Here is a 19,956-nt window from a genome sequence, read left to right as displayed (position 1 = left end):
ACAACATCTATTGCTTAAAACTAAAACAACAAAAGTATCTATTTAGAGTGTTGTAGTAAATTACAATATATGTAGCAATATATATTCCAATTGTTAGTGTAATAGTATGAATGCTACATATAAAATAATAACCTAAAAGCTCAAGCTATTTAAAAGGTTAAAAAAATTATTATCGCACTGCAGTGGAATAAAAAGCAAACCTTGATTTTGAGTGGTGCTTTGCTGGCCAAATTGCAATATAATTCTTGGGAGTTCCGTGTGTAAAAATTCCATTACAGTAGTAATAGCTATTTACCAAACAAACAAATCTACCTCTGTTTACCAAACAAACGGATCCTCCTCTGTTTACCAAACAAACAAATCTACCTCTGTTTACCAAACAAACAAATCTACCTCTGTTTACCAAACAAACGGATCCTCCTCTGTGGTAGCTACTATTGCAATCTAAGATGGGGTTTGTTTATGGGTAATGAAAAGAACAATTCCACAAGTCCGTGGTGGAAATAGAGATAGTATCTCTGATATTGTTTAACAAATATGACCTACGGGTCTTAATCCTCCTCTTGTGTCAGTGTAAGATACTGCAATTATGTAATGAAGCTCAACTGCTAGGAAATCTATAACTATTTGTTGTAAAGGTCCTCTGGATAAGGAATTTAATATAATTGCCTCTAGTTATTAAGGTCCGGCAGACCTGATCCGACGCTGCGGATCAGGTCTGCCAGACCTCGCTGAATACGGCGAGCAATACGCTCGCCGTATTCAGCATTGCACCAGCAGCTCACAAGAGCTGCTGGTGCAACGCCGCCCCCTGCAGACTCGCGGCCAATAGGCTGCCAGCAGGGGGGTGTCAATCAACCCGATCGTACTCGATCGGGTTGATTTCTGGCGATGTCTGTGCGCCTGCTCAGAGCAGGCGGACAGGTTATGGAGCAGCGGTCTTTGTGACCGCTGCTTCATATCTGCTGTTTCTGGCGAGTCTGAAGACTCGCCAGAAACAGAGGCCATCAAGCTCCTTACGGAGCTTGATAACTAGAGGACAATGTCTCCAATGAAGGTTCACAGAATAATTACAGCGTTTCATATGCTAGGCTGGGAACAGAGTACTTACAGAAGTGGTCTAGTACAGCCTTGCAAAGTTATTATTCTCTATTAATACAGCCTTTAGAGAGTTAGCAACAGTGCTGAAAATGCATAACACCATTTAAAAGCGCAAGACGAGTGAGAGAAACCATGCTGCAGGCACAGGTGGGTGGCTTTAGAAAGCTGCAGAGACTATACAAGAGCAAAATGGTCTGTAGTGCTAAATATAGTACAGGGTGAATTGAATTTTCAAATTAATCTTTCTTTCCAATGGCATGGAGAGTCCACAAATCCATTCAATTACTAGTGGGAATCCAACTACTGGCCACCAGATGGAGGCAAAGAACACCCCAGCAAAGCTTCGAGTATCCTCCCACTACCCACAAGCCCCAGTAATTCTGTGGCTGTGTAACATTATAGGTGATGTGCGAATAAGGTGTCTGAAGAAATCAAGTTGTTAATCCTTTAATTGGTACTTTTCCCTGCAAGCAAGGATTGGCGCTATGCTGTGTCTATGTAATTCTCTTTAGTAGGAGTAATGGTGGCATTTAGCAGTTTGAAGATGGCGAGGTTTATCTTTGCTTACATGCCAACATCTTTTGCTACCCCTATATAGAAAACCAGAGTTGGTTACTGTGTTTTTTCTTTATCTACAGGTCTATGTCAGTGAGGATTCTGTCACACCTGTTTGCTGTACCTGCCCTACAGCGGATCCACAGGTAACTGCTTTTACCTTCTAGGTGAGAAGGACGCAGCACTTAGGAGTTCCTTGTTTTTTTAAAAAAAAGGAATAATTACGGAACAAAGTGGATCCTTATGGGACTGAATATCCCTTTTAGAGATTGGGGATTTATTGGGAAGCAGTTCAGGGCACTGTTATGTCATGTGAAGGCTTTTTTGATTTTGGCTATGAGGATATGTTTGCACAAGTTTACCTTTTATTAAGTTTGGGTAATAACTCTTTAATAAAGTTGTCTGTTACCTCCTAAGTGCTGAACAGTTTGTTTCTAGCCGGCTGTTTGGAAGCCAGATTTTCAAGGAGACAGACCAAATTTTCTGGCATTAGAATGTTTATCCTGACTGGCGCTTCTCTTTGATGTTTGCAGCTTTCTAGGATCTACATTTTGAACAGGATTTATCTGCTGGTCTGGATTGGATTCCTGGTTACCGGTTGGGTGAGTCTCTCCAGCATGGCTGGGGTGTAGATGTGCCGGTTTTAATAATTATTTATCTATGCTTGGAATTGTATTCAAATTTTTTATATGGAAATTAGAGTATAAGGGAAATGTCCAAGTCTTTGACAGATTCACATGCAGTGCCCTGCGGTTCCTCTCAGTCAGTCTCTGGGAGTGTTTGTTTGCCTCAAGATTTTGCTGCGCAGTTGACTTCTGCAGTTTCTGCAGCCCTAAGTGCTTTACCTAGTTCTGGTAAAAGGAAGAGGAAATCTAACAACATTTCTAAGGGGTTCTGATTTGGTTAGTCTTTCTCAGTTATCTAGCAAGGATCAGTCCTCTGCAGTTTCTGAGGGTGAGATCTCTGATTCAGAATCTGCAGTTCTTCTTAGTATAATAGATTCTGAGGAGGTTAATTTTAGATTTAAACTGGAGCATCTCCATTTACTTTTGAAGGAGGTTTTAGCTTGGATGACTCTGAAACTGTTGCAGAGGTTTCTAAAAGGCTAATAAACTGAAAATAGATGTTCATGTCAAACCTAAATATGTGGAGGTTGTTCCTGTTCCAGATAGCATGTCTGACATTATATCTCAGGAATGGGAGAAGCTGGGTGTTCCTTTTTAACCCGTCTCCTGTGTTTAAAAAGATGTTTCCTGTGGCTGATTCAGTGCGAGATCTGTGGCGCACTGTTCCTAGAGTAGAGGGCACTATATCTACCTTAGCCAAGAGGATAGTTCCTCTTTTAGAGACAATATGGATAAAAAAACTGGAGGGTTATTTAAGAAATATTTTTCCTTATCAGGGTTTACAGTGACAACCAGTTGCTAGTATTGTGACAGTTGCTGGTGCAGTCTTTTATTGGTGTGACTCTTTTGTCTGATCTAATTTCAGAGGAGACTACTATAGCAAAGATCCAGGATAGGATAAGGCTCTAAAGCTGGCTAATACTTTTATCTGTAATGCCAGTATGCAAGTTGTTAGGCTTGGAGCCAAGATTTCTAGTTTTGCTATACAAGCCCGCAAAGCTCTTTGGTTAAAGTCTGGGCTGTGGATGTGATTTCCAAATCCAAGCTTCTGCCTCTACCTTTTAAGGGTAAGACTTTATTTGGTCCTGGTCTGGCAGAGATAATTTCCACAGTTACTGGTGGAAAAGGATTGTTTTTTACCCCAGGATAAGAAGAATAGATCCAAGGGTCGTCAGACTTCTAATTTTCATTCCTTTTGTAACTTCAAGGGACAGAGATCTTCCTCATCTTCTAAATCTGAGCAAGCCAAGACTTCTTGGAGAGCTAGCCAGCCCTGGAACAAGGGTCAGCAATCCAGAAAGCCTGGAGTCAGCATGGAGGGGCCGTCCCCGATACAGTTCTGGATCAGGTAGGGGGCAAGCTTTCCTTTTTTCAGCAGGCTTGAATTTGTGATGTTCCAGATCCATGGGCAGTGGATGTAGTCTCCCAGGGATACAGGATATGATTCAAGTCTTGTCCCCCAGGGACAGATTCCTATTATCAAGATTATCTGTAAACCTGGTAAAGAGAGAGGCCTTCTTAAACTGCTTAAGGGATTTGTCCTCTCTGGGAGTGATTATCCCATTTCCTCTAGCAGAACATGGTCAGGGATTTTATTCAAATCTTTTTGTAGTTCCCAAAAAGAAGATAACTTTTCAACCCATTCTAGACTTAAAGTCTCTCAATAAGTTTCTCAAGGTCCTGTCCTTCAAAATGGAGACTAATTCTTTCTATTCTACCTCTAGTTCAGTAGGGTCAGTTTATGACCACTATAGACCTAAATTATGTGTATCTTCATGTGTCTATCCACAGGGAACATTTGAAGTTCCTGAGGTTTGCTTTTTTGGATCAACATTTGTAGCCCAGCCTTTCGACATGCCACTGCTCCTTGAATCTTTATGAAGGTTCTAGGGGCTCTTTTGGCTGTGGCCAGATCTCAAGGGATTGTGGTGAATTCTTTGCCTAGACAATATATTGGTTCAGGTGCCATCTTTTCAGTTAGCAAGATGCCATACAGATTCTCTGTTAGCTATTCTATGCTCTCATGGGTGGAAGGTAAATCTAGGGAAGAGTTCCTTGGTATCAAGTACCAGGGTATGATTTCTGGGGACAATCAAAGACTCAGTATCTATGAAAAAATTTTTTGATGGAGGTCAGAACATTCAAGCTTCTGGAGGCCTGTTGTTCTTTTCAGTCCTCTGCTCATCCATCAGTTGCTGTATCCATGGAAGTAATTGGTCTCATGGTGGCATCCATGGGCATTATTCCATTTGCTCACTTCCATCTGAAACCTCTACAGTTATGAATGTTCAATCAATGGAACAGAGACCACTCAAATTTATCTCAGTTGATAGTGTTGGTTTCTCAAACAAGGATGTCTCTGTCTTGGTTGATCTCCCAGGACCATTTGTCTCAGGGCACTTGTTTCCTGAGACCTTCTTTGGAGATTGTGACCACAGATGCCAGCCTGTTAGGCTGGGGAGCAGTTTGGGGGTCCCTAAGAGCTCAGGGACTTTGGACTCAGGAGGAGTCTGCCCTCCCTATAAATATCCTAGAATTGAGAGCAATCAGCTTGGCCTCAACTGAGTTTAGTCCGGTGTATCAGATTTCAATCGGACAACATCACTTCTGTGGCATATATCAACCACCAAGGAGGAACTCAGAGCTTGTTAGCTATGAAGGAGGTGACTCACATTCTTCAGTGGACATAGTCTCACAATTGTCATTTCTGCCATTTATTTCCCAGGGGTGGACAACTGGGAAGTTGATTATCTGAGCAGGCAGATGTTTCATCCAGGGGAATGGGCTCTCCATCCGGAAGTTTTCTCGATGTTAACCATAAAAGTGGGGAGTTCCGGAATGGGATCTGATGGCATCTCGCCTAAACGCCAAACTTCCAAGTTACGGAGCAAGATTAAGAGATCCTCAAACAGCTCTGGTAGACGCCCTGGCAATGTCATGGGATTTCGGTCAAATTTATCTGTTTTCTCCAGTTGCTCTCCTTCCTCGATTTATAGCTCATATCAAACAGGAGCAGGCTTCAGTGATTCTAATAGCTCCAGCATGGCCTGGTAAAACTTGGTTTGCTGACCTAGTGAGGATGTTGTCATTTCCCCCGTGGAAATTGCCTCTGAGGAAGGATATTCTACTTCAGGATCCCTTCCTCCATCCTTAGTCTCTCTAAACCTGACTGCTTGGAGATTCAATGCTTAGTCTTGACCAGACAAGGTTTTTCTGTGAAGGTTATTTAGACTATGATTCAGGCTCATTGTGATGCTCATCGGATATTTCCCTATCAGACCAAACTTCGTCTTCTTATCCTGGCCACAAGTGGAAGGATAAGGAAATATCCCAGAACAAGAGAACAGGTAGGTAAATAAGGTAAACAGTACTCACAGTAGAGAGGGCAGCCCTTCACACACTACAAGCACTGCAGAGGATAAGTGGAGAGTAGTCACCCAAGCAGAGCAAGCAACAAGAAGGTAATTCAGAGTACCAACTGTACAGGGGTTAAACAGTAGAGTGGTCTTGAGACAGACAGAGTTCAGCAACAATAAGGCAATCAGCAGTTTAGGGGTTAATCAGTAGAGTGGTCTTGAGAGAGGCAGAGTTCAGTAACAATAAGGCAATCAGCAGTTTAGGGGTTAATCAGTAGAGTAGTCTTGAGACAGGCAGAGTTCAGTAACAATAAGGCAATTAGCAGTTTAGGGGTTAATCAGCAGAGTAGTCTTGAGACAGGCAGAGTTCAGCAACAATAAAGCAATCAGCTGTTATAGGTATATTAAGTTTCTCTGCCTCGTCTAAAGGTAGCCTTGGGAGTGAAATTTTTTCCCAAAAACAATTTTTATTCTGTATGTGAATCTGAGGAGCTGCGTAAAGTTTTTTGAAAAAATTTGCAAAACCATTCTTGATTGCCTCTTTCTCAGTAACTCTTATCCCGTCTACCACAATAGCCTTAATTGGTTTAGGTGCAGTATGTAGTTTCACCTGGTTTGCTAGGAGCTTGCCTATTTTACTACCATATCTATAATAGCTGGTTCTTTGACGCTGATCTTGCTTTATGGTCTGTTGGAGATTGAATGCCTCCCACTCCTGTTTTGATTTTATATATCTGTGCCAGTTAGTATCATTAGGTGTCGTTATATAGGTATTGTAGGAGTTACTGAGGCAGTTAGACAGCTGAATCTCCCTTGAGCGTAAGTTTGCTCTAAGTTTACAGGTGTATTGCTTAATTTCTCCCCTGATCACTGCTTTGGCTGCTTCCCAAAATGTTTCTGGTTTGGTACTGTGTGAAAGGTTTTGTGTCCTATATTCACTCCATCTTTCAGAGATGAATCTATTAAATGTTGGGTTTTTATATAAATAGCGGGGAAACGTGTACCCTCTGTTTGGTTCATATATAGTGTTATCTAGACCAATCTCCAAAGATATAGGAGCATGGTCTGAGATAGTGAATTCGCCAATTTGTGATTTAACCACTGAGCCGAGAAGTCTATCTGACCCAAGGAAATAATCAATACGTGAAAATGATTTAAACTGTTTTGATTCATAAGTAAATGCTCGATTGTTTGGGAATATGTGCCGCCATATGTCCCTAATCTTAAGTGTTCGACAAAATGATCTAAGAATTCTTGTTGCTTTTTGAGATACTTTGACAGTTGTTTGTTTGGTGGTCTGTAATCTATCACTACTGTTAAAAACCATGTTGAAATCTCCAGCAACTATCAGAGTGGTATCAACATAGTGCAGGAGTTTGGTCCTCAAAGATTCCCAAAAAGTGTTATCAACAATATTTGGCCCATATACATTACAAATAGTGTAAATGTGGAAACCCATCTTTATTTTTAAAATAATGAAGCGCTCATTGGGGTCTAGTTCTTGTGCTATAATTTTTAAATCTGTCCCTTTTTTTACAAGAATTGCTACCCCCCTTTTGCGTGAGGCGCAGGGAGTGAATATCACTTCCTGCAGCCAGTTAACCTGTAGTTTTCTATGTTCCCTATCTGTGAGGTGAGTTTCCTGTAATAAACTTAGGTCCGCTTTCTGTTTTTTAATGTAGTTTAGAATTCTCTTTCTTTTTATCGGGCTAGTGATGCCCCCAACATTCCACGATAAAACCTTCAACTGTGGTATTTTACTTTAAGCAAGGATAGTTAAGAAACGTCCGACACCACCGAGAAGGAGGAAAAAAAAAAAAGGGAAAAAGAAGGGAAAGGGGGGAAAAAGGAGCAAGTGAGTAAGAGAAGGGATCCTCCGCCGGCCATCCCCCACCCCCGGGTGCCAATACCCAGCATGTTGTTAACCTTAACTTAATCACATCCTTATCTAATATAAACTTAAATTTAGGTTCCATCAGCATAATTCTTAACTGATGCGATATACCCAGGAAAGCAGAGAAAAAAAGAAGAAGACATGATAGGCGTGAGATATGTGAAAGTGACCAGTAAGGGGCATTCATATACCCTCGAGTCATTGCCCGCTAGTGGTAAAATATGTACAAACACAAATTGTGGAACCTAAGGCCCTATTCCTTAACAACTTAATATACCTATAACAGCTATAGAGGTAATGCAAGCTATTGATAAACTCAGTTTGGATAAAGCAGCCGGCCCCGACATGCTTCCGTCAGAATTTTATAAGATTCTTAAAGAGGAGATTAATACCCCATTGGTCAATTTATTTAATGATTATTTGTGTAAGGGTGAGGTGCCCTCAGCATATTTTGCAGCTTCTAAAATTATCTTAATTCCAAAAAAGAACAAAGATCCAGAACTTATTGACTCATACCGCCCTATCTCACTACTCAACACAGATTACAAAATATTCACAACTATTCTATCGAACAGACTTAAACGTGTCCTTGGCTCGCTGATTCATGTGGGTCAGGTCGGCTTCATGTTGAACAGGAACCCAGCCGCCAGTATTCGGAAAATCTTATTATTGTTAGACTTTTATCATATAGATAAGGCACCCAATAGGGAAGAAACAGCGATTTTGTCAGTCGACGCTCAAAAAGCATTCGACTCAATTATTTGGGACCACTTATTCTTTACTATGGAACAATTTGGCTTTAGGGACCACTTTCCTAAATGTATCCATGCTTTATATGCGAAGGCCTCTTCAGCACTCGTGGTTAATGGCTCCCTTACAGAAACTTTTGAGATTCTGACAGGGACGAGACAAGGTTGTCCAATTTCACCTCTATTGTTCAACTTAGCAATTGAACCTCTGGCATTAATGTTGAAACAACATTTACAAGGGATCCCTCTGGGTGACAAATATCTTAAACTACTTCTATATGCGGACGATCTGTTACACTTTCTTAATAAGCCACAATCTGAGATCCCAACAATTATAGATATAATCGCTAAATTCGGTACATTTTCAGGCTATAAAATAAATATCTCCACCTTTCAGGGTGGCAGATCAATACATTACATACTTAGGAATTAAAATTAGCATAGACCCGGCGGAATGGTATCTACTGAACTACTCTCCATTATTAAATAAAATTCAATTAGATCTCAAAAACTGGGCAAAGTTACCTTTATCATTGACGGCAAAAATCAATCTGGTTAAAATGATCATATTACCTAAACTACTCTACATAATGCAAAATATTCCAATTCCCCTAACAAACGCCGACCTAAGACGTCTGGAAAGTTCTATCAGGCTGTTTATTTGGGGTATGGGCAAGAGACGCATTACTCTACAAAAACTTTCGTTCCCCAGGCAAAGCGGAGGCTTAGCACTCCCTAGTTTTCTGATTTATAATAAATTATGCTTGGCCAAAGTTGCCATGGATTGGCTCACTGCTGGATCATTTGTTGCTTCCTATGAAATTGAGCAAAATCTAGTCACTCCATTCAACCTAGTGGCGCTGCTACACTGCCCTATCAAGGATCTACCACATAAGGTTAAAACAAAAACCACAATAATCCACACTATCAAAGCTTGGCAATTTATTAGGATGTGCATGAAGGACATCCCACAAACCTCAGAATATGTACCTATTGTAGGGAATCCGTGCTTCACCCCAGGCATCAGGAACAAATTATTCAGCAGATGGGCCAGACTGGGGCTGAAACACTTAGTACAACTTAGGGATCCAGAAACGTCTGGGGTATACACTTTTGCTACTTTAAAAAATCACTATCACCTCAAAAATACTGACTTCTATGCGTACTTACAAGTGCGGCACTGGTACACTGAGACCATTAAAGATCCAGCTAGAGACCATCTACATTCAGGCATTAAAATGGGTCTTGCTCTATTTAAGGCAGGCAAACACGCAATTAGCTACTGGTATAAGATGATGCTTCTCGAGTCCGGTGAAACAAATCTGTCAGATATTCATTCAAAATGGAGCAGAGACATTCAAACCTTAGAGCCTGATACAATTAAACACAGCATAGTAATGGTGGAACGCGCTACTCTATCAGCGTCATGGCGAGAATCACATTTTAAACTTATAAACCGTATCCATATAACCCCGGCCAATTTAAATAGATGGCGTGGAAACTTAGTTCACCTGTGCCGTCGTTGCAGTTCAGCTGATGCCGACCTGGTCCACATGATCTGGCGATGTCCAAAGATCCAGCACTTCTGGCGTAAAATCCAATTTTGGTTGAATAGAGTACTTAATATTCATCTAGTTCTAGACTTACAACACGTTATCTTTCTAGTAGATCGGAACGACATGGTAGAATATGCCCCTAACATTGAGCTAATTAACACTGCAATTCTGGGGGGGCGATACCTCATTTTGAAAAATTGGAAATCCAGCAGAGCACCAACAATTAATAACCTAACCTATCTGCTACACTCGCAATATACATTAGAACAGCTTGATAGTTCTAATAATGGAATAAGTCATCAGCACAGATTTGAATGCAAGTGTTTAGATTTTATTAGAAGCTACAGAAATAGTTCAGATAACTAATTGAAAAATCTCTCCCCCTTCTCTTCTCCCCCTTTTTTTTTTTTTTTTTTTTTCTTTCCCCTCCTCTTCCTTCTTATTTTCCGGTCTCGCACCCTCCCCCCCCCCCCGGGGTCCAAGCCCGTCTTTATAATGGCTTCAGCTTGAATATGACTAGAAGACACTAGCCGATAAATATTTTTGTTCAAATAAATACTTGATATAGAAAACTACTGGTAGTAATTTTAGGTTAAATTTTGAACTAGCATAATGCAAAGCTAATTCTGCTCGGTTATGTGTGCTCTCTCTCTTTTTTTGTTTTTTTCTTTTTCCTCTTCTTATATATATAATGATATTATATCCAAGAATAGTATGACTAATCAATGAGAGTGATGTATCATTTATATCTAAGAATTTTATTAACAACTTGTTGAACAGTCTTGAGGGATAGTCGTTTACCTAGTGAAAAGTTGTTTCATATATATTTGTACATTTTATATTGTAGCATCATTACCGCCGATGCTAAGAAGGCCCAAGAACGGCCTTTTGAATGTCACAGAAACCGTACATTATTTTCCTTCTGTTTTCTTTTACTCCCTTCTGGCTGTTTTCACGTCATGTAATTGCTGATTATGACTACTTAACGTATAGAATGCGCTTCTTTATTTATCTTTCATGTTTGTTTTGCAATTGAAACTGTACGTTTTGGATGTACTAATTGTTGTACTTGTCTACTCTACTTTTTTCTTTTTGAAAAACCCAATAAAAACAAAAATTAAAAAAAAAAAAAAAAACAATAAAGCAATCAGCAGTTCAGTTTAGAAAATAAGCACCCACGAGCACACACAGTAACACCTATACTTGGGCAATGATTACAGGCAACAGAGGTACTTACATAGGTGTAGATTTAAGCCAGAGGGAGCACTCAGCTACAATCAGGACTGGCATCAGAGAGAGCTGGCATGTGGGGATGACATCATCGCCGAGCACCAGAAGCAGCAACCATATTCACCACAACTTAGTAGGCAACAGGAGAAATTCTTTTGAGGACCTTGTAGGGACTGATGTAGCAAGTGCCCAATTTGTGACAGGGCTGACGTAAGTGAATGTGTCGAGTAGAGACCCAGACTTGCTCACCAGGAGCAAAGGCACAAATGATAGCACAATGATGGTTGGCATGCCTTTTGTATCTGGAGACAGATGAATGTAACTGAGAGTGAATGAGTAGCAAGGACAGTGAAACAATGGACAGCAGCAGGAACCCCTCTTAAATTGAGCGGACAGAAGGAATAGACGGGGTTGATAACCTGCTGCAACTTGAAATGGAGAGCATCATAAAGATGAGTGGCAATGACTGTTCCTTGTCAGTTCAGCTAGGGGCAAGAGTCCAGACCAATTAGTATGCTGGGAATTGACATAGGCTCTGAGATAGGCTTTGAGATCCTGATTCATTCTTTCTATCAGACCATTGGTCTGAGGATGATAGCCAGCCAACAAGGAAACAGTGGCCCCAATCATTTTGCAGAAAGCTCTCCAAAAGATGGAGATTAATTGAGGTCCTCTGTCAGAGACAATATTAACAGGTATACCATGAAGACGTACTACATGAAGAAGAAAGAGACTTGACAATTCTTGGGAGGTAGATAGTTTGACCAAGGGCACAAAATGAGCAAGCCTGGAAATTGATCCACCACGACCCATATAACCATATGGTGGTCAGAAGTAGGGAGGTCCACAATAAAATCCATGGTTATTTGTGTCCAAGTTTGTTTGGGTATGGTCAAAGGTTGAAGTAAGCCATAAGGTAAGGATCAGGGAGTTTTATTGACAGCACAAATCTGACAAGCCTTGACATACTCTTGAGAGTCGGACTTCATGGAAGGCCACCAAACATGCCGACAAAGGAGTTTAAGAGTTATTGTTAAACCAGGATGACCAGCCAATTTGCTATCATGAGACCAGGATAGCACAGGAGTGTGTAGGCTCGGAGGAACATAAAGGATCTTAGGAGCCACAGGGGCTTCAGAAGGCTTTCTTGACTGGGTCCGTTGCAGTCTTTGAAGAAGAGAGGTGTTAAGCTGAGCAACCACACAGGAGGGGGAATGATGTGTTCAATAGGAGCTTCAGAAGAGTCAGTGGACTTTTTATTCTTGGTCCCAGGAAGGTAAGAGACTATAAAGTTAAAACGAGAAAAGACTAAGGCCCACCTGGCCTATCGAGGATTGAGTCGATGAGCATTTTCTAAGTACATCAGGTTTTTGTGATCTGTAAGGATCTGAATGGGGTTGGCGGTGCCCTCCAGCCAATGTTGACACTCAGTAAGGGCCATATTAATAGCTAGGAGCTGACGATTCCCCACCCACGATTCCCAGTTCCTCTCTCCAGGGATAAATTGTTTAGAGAAAAAGGCTACAAGATGCAACTTGGAGGAAGAAGGGTCCCTTTGAGTAAAGACAGCACCAGCTCCTATTTCAGAGGCATGAACTTCTAATGTGAACTGGTCTGGGTCAGGATGGTGTAGCACAGGAGCAGTACAAAATGCTGTTTTCAGATGAGAGAAAGCGTCCACGGCTACTGGAGGCCAATTGTTTCAGTCTCTGTTTAGTCAACTTAGTGAGTAGAGCAACAATTCTGGAGAAGTTCCATATAAACTTGTGATAATAGTTGGAAAACCCAAGGAATCTCTGTAGTTCTTTCAATGTGGAGGGTTGAGCCCATTTTAGAACTGTGTTTAGCTTTGTAGGGTCCATGGCAAAACCGTCCTTTGAGATAACATCTCCGAGAAACTGGATCTGGACTTTATCAAATTCCCACTTCTCCAACTTGGCTACCAGAGAATTGTTTCTGAGACAAAGAAGTACCTGTCTCACATGTTCGTGATGCTCCTTCAGGGTGGCGGAGAATATGAGGATGTTATCCAAATAAAGAATGACAGTACAATTAAGGAGGTCACAGAAGACATCATTGCCGAAAGCTTGAAAGACAGCAGGGGCATTGCGTATCCCAAAATATTCATAATGCCCTGTTCTCATGTTGAAGGCAGTTTTCCATTCATGTCTTGGTAAAATACGAATGAGATTATATGCCCCGCGAAGATCAAGTTTCGTAAAGAAACAAGCATTTTGGAGCACATCATATAATTCAGTGATCAAGGGAAAAGGATAAGTGTTCTTAATGGTGATGTTGTTTAGGGCTCTGTAATGAATGCAGGGTCTCAAACCACCGTTCTTTTTGGGGTAAATTTATTAAGGTGCAGATGGATATGAAACGATGTAGCGTATCATGTTCGCCGCACATCAATAAATGCCGACAGTATACGCTGTCGGCATTTATCATTGCACCAGCAGTTGTGTACTGCTGGTGCAGTGCGGCCAATCAACTGCTTCATAGCTTTCTTTCAGGCTCGCCAGAAACACGGGGCATCAAGCTCAATACGGGGCTTGATAAATTGACCCCTTTAGCTAAGTTCTCTTGGATATATTCCTCCATGGCCTTGGTTTCAGCCTTGTAGAGCGGATAAGTCCTTCCTTTAGGAAGTAGAGCTCCTGGGAAGAGGTCAATTTTGCAATCGTAAGGGCGGTGAAGAGGTAGCACATCAGCTGCTTTCTTTTCAAACACATCCATATATTCAGTATATCCCGAGAGAATAGTAGAAGAAGTCTGAAGACTGGCTATAGCTGTGTGATGCAATGGAGTAACCGTAGCCAGGCATAAGTGAAAACAGGAGTTACCCCAGGAGGCCAACTGTTCCTCAGTCCAGTCGAATTGAGGGTTGTGTTTTGCGTAAACAAGGAAGACCAAGGATAACTGGTTGTGCAGGAGAATGAATGACATCAAATTGCAACTGTTCTTCCACAGTCATGGTTAGAGGTGTTGATTCTAAATGTATTAAGCCTGATCCCAGGGAAGTGCCATCCAGAGTGGTTATTTTGAGACATTGTTTTTTCTGAAGCAGAGGCAAACCTGCTTGGAAACCCAGGCTAGGGCCTTATCCTTCAATAAGAAACAATAAAGGTGACTTTTGACTGATGGGACTGGAAGGTATGAGGGTCATTGTGGAAATGCAATATTCACTGGTTGAGACATCCCCTACAGTCAGTAGTGCCATCATACTTGTCAGGCAATAGTATCTGGGGTATGCTACCAGAAGTGGGGGAGGAGGCTACGGTACTAGCAGCAGGGGCAGACTGTATGGCAGCAGGAGTAGTGTTTTTCTCAGCAACAAGGGAGCAGAGCATAGTGGTAATAGTCTCTATTTTAGAACTTAGACTCTGAAAGTGTATGGCATGGGGTCCCAGTGTTTGTCCCTGAAGAGAGACTGCTCTTACTACCTCATTTGGGTCCATGGCCCAAGTATAATGTAATGCTTGTGGGATATTTCCCTATCAGACCAAACTTGGCCAGTAGTCTTCTTATCCCACACTCGTAAGCCTGTTACTTGCAAGATTTATTATAAGGTATGGCGTAAATACCTTCATTGGTGCGAATCTAGGGGTTTTCTTGGAGTCAGGTGAGAATTCCCTGCATTCTGTCCTTTCTTCAGGAGATCCTGGAGAAGGGTTTATAAGGCAGCAGCCTAAAGGGGCAGATTTTGTCTCTGTTGATTCTGCTGGAGAAGTGTCTGGAAATTTTGCTAGATGGTCAATCTTTTGTCCAGGCTTTGGTTAGAATCAGGCCTGTGTTTAGGTCAATTGCTCCTCCTTGGAGTCTTAATCTGGTTCTTAAAGTTCTGCAGCAGGCTCCATTTGAGCCTATGCATTCTGTTGATATCAAGTTATTGTCCTGGAAGGTTTTGTTTCTGCTGGCAATTTTCTCTGCCCGTAGAGTTTTAGAGTTTTCGGCTCTACAGTGGGATTTTCTTTATCTTATTCTTCATGAGGATAAGGAGGTTCGCCATACTAAATTAGGATTTCTACCTAAGGGGGTCGGAACGCAATATTAACCAAGTAATTGTTGTTCCTTCATTTTGTCCTAATCCTTCTTCTAAGAAGGAGCGGTTATTGCACAATCTGGATGTTGTGTGTGCTTTAAGGTTCTATTTACAGGCTACAAAAGATTTTTGTCAATCTTCTGCTCTTTTTGTTGTCTTTTCAGGTAAACAGAGGGGTCAGAAGGCCACTTCTTCTACTCACTCCTTCTGGTTGAGAAGTGTTATTAAATTGGCTTATGAGACTGCTGGACAGCAGCCTCCAGAGAAAATTACGGCTCACTGCACTAGGGCTGTAGCTTCTTTCTGGGCCTTTAAAAATTATGCTTCTATGGAACAGATTTGCAAGGCGGACACATACTTTTTCCAAATTTGATGTTTTTGCCTCAGCTGAGGTTTCTTTTGGGAGGAAAGTTCTTCAAGCGGTGGTGCCTTCTGTTTAGATTCACCTGTTTTGTGTATCCCTCCCTTCCATAAATTTGTGGACTCTCCATGCCAGGAAAGAAAATAATTTTGTTTGTGTTTTTGTATTTTCCATACTGTCCCAACTTTGGGCTTGCGTCCATTGAACCTTAATTAGGTTTGCGTGCGCTCGCAAAACAATAACTATGCTGTCGGAAGCAATTTTCATTTATCGACTGCTTCCAATGGTGGGTTATACCTCAATTTTGGCAGCAGGAGTCCGTCTGCCGAAAATATTTTAACTTCCCATAGAAAGTATTAGAAGCCGTTAAGTAACTTATACCAGGTTTCCAATGAAAGTACAAACTGTTAATACACTGTCGAAGGCTGTCGATACATTGAGAAAAATTAAACCTAGCTCAACTAGGTGTAAATGAGGAAAAAGGAGCTTTTTGAGACCTATGTCCCATTGAAATTTTAAAACTTGCGAATAATGCAAGTGTTTCATATAGAAATAAATTGTAATGTGTAATATTTATTGTTGTTCCATGAATAGGTATAGTTGCACTTATGTTTTTATCGAAATACCAGTATGTATTTACATATAAAAATATATGCAAGCACATATCTACAGAATTCAAACTAGACCTATGCCTAGGGCAGCAATACACATTCCATATCTTAATAAAGTGGAAACTATCACCTAGATTTAGAGTTTTGCGGCCAATGGGGTGCATTAGCTACGCGTGTTTTTTTTTCCCCTGCACCTTTTAAATAACGCTGGTATTTAGAGTTGTGTGAATGGTTGCGTTAGGCTCCAAAAAAGGGAGCGTAGAGCATAATTTTCCGCCACTTTAACTCTCAATACCAACGTTGCTTACGGTAGCGGCCAGCTTGAAAAACCTGCTTGTGCACGATTCCCCCAAAGGAAACAATGGGGCAGTTTGAGCTGAAAAAAAATCTAACACCTGCAAAAAAGCAGCGTTCAGCTCCTAACGCAGCCCCATTGATTCCTATGGGGAACACTTCCTAAGTCTGCACCTAACACCCTAACATGAACCCCGTTAATAGCCAATAGAATGCGAGCTCAATCTGATTGGCTGATTGGATCAGCCAATCCGATTGAACTTGAATCTGATTGGCTGATTCAATCAGCCAATCAGATTTTTCCTACCTTAATTCCTATTGGCTGATAGAATCCTATCAGCCAATCGGAATTCGAGGGACGCCATCTTGGATGATGTCATTTAAAGGAACCTTCATTCGGTGTTAGGACGTCGGAAGAAGAGGATGGATCCGCGCCGGCTGCTTCAAGATGGACCCGCTCCTCTCCGGATGGAAGAAGATAGAAGATGCCGCCTGGATGAAGACTTTGGACCCTCTGGAGGACCTCTTCTTGCCGGATAGGATGAAGACTTCGGACCCTCTGGTGGACGGATCGGTGATACCCGGCTGGGTGAATACAAGGTAGGGAGATCTTCAGGGGCTTAGTGTTAAGTTTATTTAAGGGGGGTTTGGGTGGGTTAGATTAGGGGTATGTGGGTGGTGGGTTGTAATGTTGGGGGGGTATTGTATGTTTTTAGTTACAGGCAAAAGAGCTGATTTCTTTGGGGCATGCCCCGCAAAAAGCCCTTTTAAGGGCTGGTAAGGTAATAGAGCTGTTAACTTTTTATTTTAGAATAGGGTAGGGAATTTTTTTATTTTGGGGGTCTTTGTTATTTTTTTAGGGGGCTTAGAGTAGGTGTAATTAGTTTAAAATTCTTGTAATCTTTTTTTATTTTTTGTAATTTAGTGTTTGTTTTTTTTGTAATTTAGTTTAGTTTAGTTTAATTGTAGGTAATTGTAGGTAGTTTAGTTAATTAATTTATTGATAGTGTAGTGTTAGGTTTAATAGTAACTTAGGTTAGGATTTATTTTACAGGTAATTTTGTAATTATTTTAACTAGGTAGCTATTAAATAGTTAATAACTATTTAATAGCTATTGTACCTAGTTAAAATAAATACAAAGATGCCTGTAAAATAAATATAAATCCTAAAATAGCTACAATGGAATTATTAGTTATATTGTAGCTATATTAGGGTTTATTTGATAGGTAAGTATTTAGTTTTAAATAGGATTAATTTATTTAATAAGAAATAATTAATTTCGTTAGATGTAAATTATATTTAATTTAGGGGGGTGTTAGTGTTAGGGTTAGACTTAGCTTTAGGGGTTAATACATTTATTATAGTAGCGGTGAGGTCCGGTCGGCAGATTAGGGGTTAATACTTGAAGTTGGTGGCGGCGATGTTAGGGAGGGCAGATTAGGTGTTGAAAAAATGTATTATAGTGGCGGTGATGTGGGGGGACCTCGGTTTAGGGGTACATAGGTAGTTTATGGGTGCTAGTGTACTTTAGAGCACAGTAGTTAAGACCTTTATAATCCGGCGTTAGCCCATAAAGCTCTTAACTCCTGACTTTTTTCTGTGGCTGGAGTTTTGTCGTTAGAGTTCTAACACTCACTTCAGCCAAGACTCTAAATACCACCGTTAGGAAGATCCCATTGAAAAGATAGGATACGCAATTGGCGTAAGGGGATCTGCGGTATGGAAAAGTCGTGGCTGGAAAGTGAGCGTTAGACCCTTTCCTGACTGACTCTAAATACCAGCGGTCGGCCAAAAGCAGTGTTAGGACCCCTTAAAGCTGGTTTTGACGGCTAACGCAGAACTCTAAATCTAGGCGTATAATTATAATAAAAAAAGTATTTGCTTATACAGACAGTCCCCAGGTTATGAACAAGATTCTGTAGGTTTGTTCTTTAGAAGAACTTGTATGTAAGTTGGAACAGGCACTATTTTAGGTGAAACTCTAGACAAACAATTTTTTAGTTTTTGATAGCATAGGGAAAAGTTTGTTTTTGCTATCTGTGCCCCTGTTCAGAAAATTTCACATCACTTTCTGTCCTTGTGACAAGTGGATTTTGAGTTTTTTGGGTTATCCTGGAAAGAAGGATTTAGGATAAAGCTCTTTTTCTCCGTTTTTAAGTATGAGTTGTACTTAAGTCGGATGTCTGTAACCCGGGAACTGCCTGAAGTTAAAAAATATATATATTATAAATACGTTTGTTTTTGTTTCTCTTTAGAGGTGTTCACAAATAAGGAGCGCAGACGTTAAACGTACATTTTATAGTGTAAGGTCGGGTTACCATAGCAACTAACCAACGTCAAATGGAAGCATTAACACAATGTTAACTTACATCTACACAAAAAGAGCGACTGCATGCAAATGCACAAAATATTTCAATTGAAACCTGGTACTAAAATAAGGCCATAAATTAATTTTAGTTGTCGGGAACTTTGGAAGTTTACGGCTACATTTTTAACAACTCAATGGAAGCAAGTCCTCTTTAGGAATTGGAGTTGTATTTTAAGTTAAGTTAATTAAAGTTAAAGTGACAGTAAACTTTGCCAATCACGGCATGGCCTCAGGCAATGACTACCCTGGGGGGAAAGCCGTGATTGGAGGAAGATGGATTAGTCATTGATGACGTGTGAAGAGAGGATCTCCGGGTGGGGGAAGCTGCTCTGGCTGTGAAAAGAACAAAGGTAAGCTTTTTTAATCAAAACGGCTGCTTTGTAAACTTTGATGGATGAAAGTGCCCCTGTTTTTAATAGTATTTTTTAAAAATGGGCTTTGATTCATCAAAGTTTAACTTCACTTTAAGTAGCTCAGTTATATTATACATTTTTATTTATGGCCAGTTACACAGGACAATAGGGCAGACAGACACAGATAGACCACATGAGGAAGTCAATTCTAGCAGACAAAGTCATGAGAGCCTCTAGATGGAACAAGCAATAAATTAAAATAATTTTTAAAATTGGAATTTCCCCAGTGAATATGAAATACAAGATGTGCCTAGTAACATGCTCATCACGTTCTTAATCATTGAGAAACACGATGATCTGATAAAACTACCCTGTTGTCATCTCATTTGTGTTAAAGCATCTCTTTTCTGCTTTTCAGTTTTAGAAGCATCACCAGTTAATCAGAGCCACCAGGGGATATATAATTACCTGACTTCCCAATATAGTCTGGAGTAATTTGCACATCTGACTTATAAAAGCTTTTGAAAATCATCTGTTTTTCTAATCTTCTATGGCCGAGCTCCACTGAGACTCTTTCTCTTCCATAGGGTTTAATTAGTAAGAGTCCATTTGACTTAGCTTTCAAATAGAACCCCTATGGGAAGAGTTTCTAAACCTATTCTGTGCACAAACATGAATTTCCTTTGGACATGCTGGATACTATTTGATTATAAAAGAAGATTTCTTAGGGCACCACTTTTAATGGAAACAACCATTCAAAAAGAGTTATTAGTGATCCCTTGTCAAAAGCAGAATTTGCTTTAGGTACAAAATATGAGCATGAAAATCAGCAATATTTTTTTTATCGCTTAAACATCAA

Source organism: Bombina bombina, chromosome 1, assembly GCF_027579735.1.
Source record: "Bombina bombina isolate aBomBom1 chromosome 1, aBomBom1.pri, whole genome shotgun sequence".
Lineage (NCBI taxonomy): Eukaryota > Metazoa > Chordata > Amphibia > Anura > Bombinatoridae > Bombina > Bombina bombina.
The sequence above is the reverse complement of the archived record's forward strand: the minus strand, read 5'-3'. Positions refer to the sequence as shown.